Source organism: Amphibalanus amphitrite, unplaced genomic scaffold (assembly GCF_019059575.1).
Source record: "Amphibalanus amphitrite isolate SeventyFive unplaced genomic scaffold, NRLGWU_Aamphi_draft 001181F_arrow, whole genome shotgun sequence".
Taxonomy (NCBI): domain Eukaryota; kingdom Metazoa; phylum Arthropoda; class Thecostraca; order Balanomorpha; family Balanidae; genus Amphibalanus; species Amphibalanus amphitrite.
Window position 1 is genome coordinate 20,326 of NW_024882675.1, and position 6,775 is coordinate 27,100.

A 6,775-nucleotide genomic window follows, 5' to 3' on the forward strand; every position below is an offset into this window, starting at 1 on the left:
TGCGGCGGGCGGCCGTTTTTTTGCGGCGGTTTGCGGCGGGCGGCCGTTTTTTGCGGCGTTTTGCGGTTTGCGGCGGGCGGCCGTTTTTTTGCGGCGGTTTGCGGCGGGCGGCCGTTTTTTGCGGTGTTTTGCGGTTTGCGGTGGGCGGCCGTTTTTTGCGGCGTTTTGCGGTTGCCGGCGGCCGGCCTTTATTTGCGGATTTGCGGTTTGCGGCGGGCGTCCGTTTTTTGCGGCGTTGCGCGGTTGGCGGCGGGCGATGCGTTTTTTGCGGAGGCGGTGTTTGCGTTTTGCGGCGGACGGGCGTTTTTTGCGGCGTTTTTTTTGCGTTTTTTCTGCGGTTTTTGGCGGGCGGGCCATTGTTTTTTTGCGAAGTTTGCGTTTGCGTTTTGGGCGTGCGTTTTGCGGTTTTGCGTTTGGCGGCGGGCGGGCGGTTTTTCACAATTAAAGTCCCAACCTTCGGATCCGCAGTGCTGTTCGACAAGCGCTGCCCGGGCCTATTTTGATGCCGCACCGCGCACGTAATTATCTTGAACCGTTTAGCTGATTATCCTCCTCCTCCCCCCCCCCCTCCGGGAGACGATTGCAAGGATCAGCGCGTCGCTGACGGCGCTGTGATCACGTGATGAAGCGGCCCGATTGGAGCGCTGAGAATATAGCCAGCTCCAGGCATGGGCATCGCCACCACTACGGACACTACGGACAGTGTCCGTACATGTTTTAGAAGGCCCGAAAACTTGTACGGAATGTCCGTACAAGTTTCGACGACTGCAAAGCAGTCTTTGCACATGTTTTGAAGTAGCTTAAAGCTTATCAGTCCCCTATTCGTGGGTAAAGATACGATCCAATTCCAAGGCAGCCCGAAAGTCAATGTCACGCAAGAGTATTTACTATTTAGGGTGTAACGAAATTATCCGGACAACTTCGCCATATCTGTTCGCACAGTTTCTTTTCTGATGTTAGAAGCGGGAATACGGGCGTCTGGCTGTATAGTGTATAAGTGCCTCCGGTATCGGCTCTCAACTCAGCAAAGACCTACCTACCTTTGCCAGATGTTCTTGCTCTGAGTAATTAGTCGGGTCACCGACAGGTTCATTTGATAGTTTTCGTCTAAGGCAATGGAGAAAAAGGAGCACACTCTCTCCTTTTGTATTAAAGGGACTATCCCACCTTTAACATGGGGTTTGAGTTGAGATAGCCAAGTTTGCGGCGAGGTTCAGAAACCACTATCTATCTAGGTTGCAACCCCCGCGGCCTCTTGGTGCTGAAGAAATTCGTTCCCTTCATTTGAAAATGGGCCTTGTACAAGGCCCTATCTCCAACATGGAGCGACCGTTAGTTTGACGTCACCTCGTTTAGTCATTCTGATTTAAATGGGTTTGTTCGTTGAAAAATCGCTTAAAACTTGGTCTGAACTTTGTTGTGGTGCCTACAGAGTAAAAAGAATCAGCTTTATGACAGTAATGTGGCCTGGGGAAGGAGGTAATTTTAGGCTGTGACGTCACATATTTGAAAGTTTGTGTTTGGAATATGGGAAGCCTGAGATGTTTAATGAAAAATAAATGCCAGAACCGTGTTCCTGGTCATCGAATCTATAAAGTCGGGCACAATTTAACTGGTTTTAACAACATTTTAGAAGGTGGGATAGTCCCTTTAAAGAAGCATGCTTGTGCATGGCGGCAATGAGCCTGAAGCTGGTCTGCCAGCAGCTGGACATCAGCAGCAGCCTACTGCACATCTGCCTAAGGCGTAATAAGCTGGGACTTGATTGATGAACTCAGCCCGGCTGCGAGCGCAAAAGCCACCCTTTGCCAACGCAGATTAACTTGAATTCAAGACCGATAAAAGGGCCCACATCATGACTCACCGCTATCCGCCCTTACCTTTGTTCTTCTGCCCAGTAGCGGCGGAACACCTTCAATTAAGGGGGAGGGGCACTGCCGACTTTTGGTCTCATCCTTTTCATGCAACGCCCATAGGGCTAATGTTGAAATGCCAAAATCAAAGGGGGCACGGTGCCCCAGTGCCCTCCCCGTTCCGCCGCCTATGCTTCTGCCCATCAAACTGAAAAAAAGACAACGAAATTGACGGGAAAATAGCCAGTGCACCATCTTTGGACTCACGCCAAGACGCATCCACTGGTCGAAAAAAGATATGAGCAAGGTGGTGTGGTGAAATGGGTAGCTATTCGCGCTGTATTGTCCTTTGGACCGTCAAAGTGGCCTTGGGTTGCTGCCAGTAACTCAAACGTCCCGGCGGTCCCGGCCGTCACCAGCGTCAAACATCCGGCCAAGATCCAGATCTGGAGCATATTCAGCTGCTATGCGATGTTCCAGGTGTGCATTGTCTCACAGAAGACCGCCATCAGTGACGAGTAATGAGTATTACCGGAGCAACATCCTGTCAGACAAATAGTTGGAGCAGCTCAACTGGACGGCACGGGAGGACTCAGTTCCTGAAAGCGCACTGATGTTTGATTCAAACCACGTTGCCTTCGTGCAGCCTGGAGCGCTACTTATAAGTCTTTAGGAGAATGAGAAGTGACGCCGTGAGAAGCTCTTATCCTTCTGGACAAACGCCTAACGGACTACGGCTTAGAAATAGTTTTCATCCTAATTCCATCGAGATCTTATGGACTTTTGTCCAGCAAGAGGTGAATAAGGGGACACCCGGCACCAGGACAGAGCAACTGCATGTAGTAGGCACATGCTAATACGGCGTCGGTCCACATCAAACCCACTGTGCTTAACCCGCGCCCCACTGGGGGGGGGGGGCTATTCATAGCCCCCCTCCCGTTTTTCTGCAATAACTTCAAAACCGCTTGACGTATCGACGCGAAACTTTCAGTACCATCGGCTGCATCAATTTGACACCTTGTGTTAAAATTTGAGTTTCGTACCTACCATAGGTCGGCCGGAAATGACGTCAGAGTGACGTCATGTTCGGCCGATTTCGACGCAAAACATTGAACCACGGCAATCGCTCCCAAGAGCTCAGTTTTTAAGCTAGATCCAATTTTTTTGCATGATAGGACTCAGAATAGACTGCGCTATCAAAATGTTATCTGGAATTTTCGAAAGTTTGAAAATTTCGAAAATTTAATATAATAAAATTCAAAATTTATCTTTTTACATTTTTTCAAAAAGTTTTTGTATTTTCGAGAAAAACGGAACATACGTGATAGAACGCATTATTATGACTAACTCTAGCAAGTTTAAGCTAAATATCTTCAAAAATGGCCAAGTTATACCCATTATTGCAAAAAATTAACAATTATTAATTTTTCAAATCAATTTTTCAGCACGTATTTGACATCGTACGCCAATATAAATAGTACCATCGTGTTCCTGAGCCCAAACTGCATCCAATAGACACCTTTTTGTTGCCAAATTTTAACTTCAAAATTTGACCTTTTTTGACCTGAAAGTGACCTGACCATTTTGACCTAAATTTGACTCAAAATGACCTCGAATGACACAGACGACATCAAATTCGAAATTTTTGGCCTAAATGGGCCATAAAACACGTGTTACGTGACCGACGCATGATTATTTTCGTGACCTGTGGTGACCTGACCTTGACCTGAAAATCAAAGTACAAGTTTGGTACCCTCAGGGTATCTAGAGCATCTGTTCACGACTGTGTGAACCAAAAATGAGCCTGATATGACGTGTAAGACGGCGGCCAGAGCCCAAAACGTGAACAAGCCAAAATGCTAATAATTTTTACTTTGACCTGACCTGTGACGTCACCGGTGACCTCAAGGTCAATGAAATTAGGTTTCGCTCGACAGTTTTTCCGGGGCTATCAGACGCCGTTTGAATTTTGACGATCGGCCCAGTAGTTTCGGAGTTAGGAGGGGGGCTATGAATAGCCCCCCCCCCCAGTAGGGCGTGTTATACGCAGACCCCAGTGGGGCGCGGGTTAAAAACCCAGTAGCTGGGATGTTCTAGGCATTTTTGAATATGATGTTATGAAAGGTGGCTATATCATCATCAAAAGGAAAAAACTCATAATGCCTTGTTTCTTAATTACAACGGTAAGGGAAGTATCCTGCTGATTTCGTATCCTTCTACAGGCTATTTCACTGATAGGTCAGCCATAATAATTCTGTCACTTTTGACATACTTAGACTCTAAATGAATGCTTAGATAAAATGAATGATAAAATCGTGACCAGTGACTTCACGCAAATGAGACTGATCATGTGTGAAAGTCAACCAAAGGCCATTCGAGGTCACATGACAACATAAAACTTGACCTTTTCAAACAACCTATATGTCATTCGACGCGTCTAGACATGTGTAATGCGTTGGTACACTGCTTTAGGTCTAGGACCTTTTTTGTTGAAGGAATCTGCAAAAATAAAAATAAAAATAAATCCGCAGCTCAGCTCGGGATCGCTGACCTGTTGCCGTTTTTGGCAAAGCTATTCACCAAAAACAGAACCGTACCTTGGAGCACCTGACATGACCTCAGAGGTCATCGGTTGAGCTAGGAACCTAAAAACGGGCATCAGCTTCGCGTCTCATAACGGTGCACACACTCGCTTTTTTCCGCGACGCGCTAGCTCCACCAGGGCCGAGACGGCGAGGGGTGGGCCGTACCCGCCCCCGCCCTCCCCCGCCCCTCGGCCAGCGCGTATTTTAAAGAAAAAAAAATAGGTCCAGCGAGGGATATATTCCTGTATGCACGTGGAGAACTTCGTATACACTCGCCACGCTCAAGCGCTCTCGCTTGACTGTGCTCTGTCCCAACCATATCCTTCCCCCGCCTCCCCCTTCCTTAGCGTCAGTTCGTCAAAACAACACCTGCACGACCCTGTCTTTTTCTCCCTCTCTCTCTCTCTCTCGCTAACTCTCTCTCCCTCACTCTCTCTTTCTCTCTCTCCCTCTCTCTCTCTCTCTCTCTCTCTCTCTCTCTCTCTCTCTCTACCTACCTACTCCCTTCTCTCTCTCCCTTTCATCTCAAGCCGCCACGTGTTCGCCGCGCGCCGCGTCGCCTACTAGCTGATAAGATGTCTTATCAGTATCCCTTCCCCTTTTATCTCTAACGCCTGTCCCGAGCCGCCGCGCTAGCTCGGGGCGTCTGCATCGTTCCCTTACCGCTGACAAGACACCTTATCAATGAGTAGGACATAAGTATTACGCCATCAATACCTATAAAAAACAATATTTTGGTGGGTTTCAGCTTAGCAAGGAAGACTATAAGATATTGCATATCTAGTAAGCGACGTTTGAACTAGCATGCACCACCTGAACGACGAGGTCTCACTGCGGGAGCTGGCCCGTGCCTGTACGGGCACTGGGGAAGGCCGGCATTGGTCAGAGACACGTCACACCGTTATACAAGTAATTCACCGTTTTTTTTTTTTTAAATAGGCCCGTAACAATATTAGCCGTTTTCACGAGGGCCATCTGGTACACGTTTGGTGCATATTTGGTGCAGATTAGGTGCAGATTTGGTCAAATTAGGTTCCGTGTGTCTCTTAGTAGCTATCGGCTAGGGCTGCACTAATTGCTTATGCCCTTGCTTTGTCATATTATCAGAGAGTATCGTCGATTAAACGACTGAAATAAATTCATAAAATAAAGATATTTGCTGTAAAAGAGATTAGGTGCAGATTTGGTCACACTAGGTGCACTCGCCGGATACCCCGTCGTGAAAACGGCTAACGTCACACAAATGCGGCACGAGTGCCAATACGGATACGGTCGATTACACGCCTTTACACGCTTTACCCGTCAATTACACGCTTTTCATTCTTAAAATAAAAAGTCGCAGTGCATGCATCCAGCATTCAAGGGTAAAATATTTTTACCCCGACCGCCTCAGGCGATTACGTGCTGTCACCCACCTGGCTGCAGCTGCCTCTCCGTTCTTAAATGTGTCTTGCGGTGCAGTATCACCCCTGGTACGGACGGGTAGTGTCATCTGGGGAGCGAGGTTAGTACTAGCATTCGCCACCTCAGCGACGAGGTGTCACTGCGGGCGGTGGCTCGTGCCTATACGGGCATGGGAAAGGCTGGCATGGGGCACGGACAGGTCTTAACGTAACATAAGTAAGTCGCAGTAATTGAAATAGGCCGGTGGCAATATTATCACACGAATGCAGTACGAACACGGATACGGCCGATTAGACGGCCGGCAGCCGCCGCCAATATTCTTCAAGATAAGGTTGGGGCTGCTGTCGCGTGGCTGTCAGCTGTTGTGCCAGGCGGTCGTGCTGACATGCCGGTGGGCGGTAGCGGTATTCCAGGATTCCATTATTTACCTAAATGCTTTGCTTTTAAAGGGGTTTAAATAATAGACGATTGCTGGCTTGTTTCGTGAGGTTGTTATCATAATCAGGAGACTTTTTTTTACTAATCTTGTCGAGACCGTAGCATTTGAATGAAACAAATTCGGACCACTGGCGGATCCAGGGGGGGGGGGAACATTAGGGGCATATGCCCCCCCCCCGACAGGAGCCTGGGGAGGGCATTCAGTACAAGTATGCCCCCCCCGTTCAGACTTACACTTCTTACGCCTATAACGAGGAACCAAATAAAAACGGATTAGAAAGCCTTCCTAGTAACTACTTTTGTGATCAGAGTCGTTTTAGTAACCTCAATTTAGTTGTCATTGCTTTATTTTGTCTAAAAGTACCTATGTTGCTTCTTAGTTCTTACCACAGGGGAGTCATGCCGCTTCAACCCTTTTGACCGTATTGTCTAACGATGGCATGCTCATATTGCGCAAACCAGGAATCGGCCGCCGCCTATGATAGGGAATAGGGA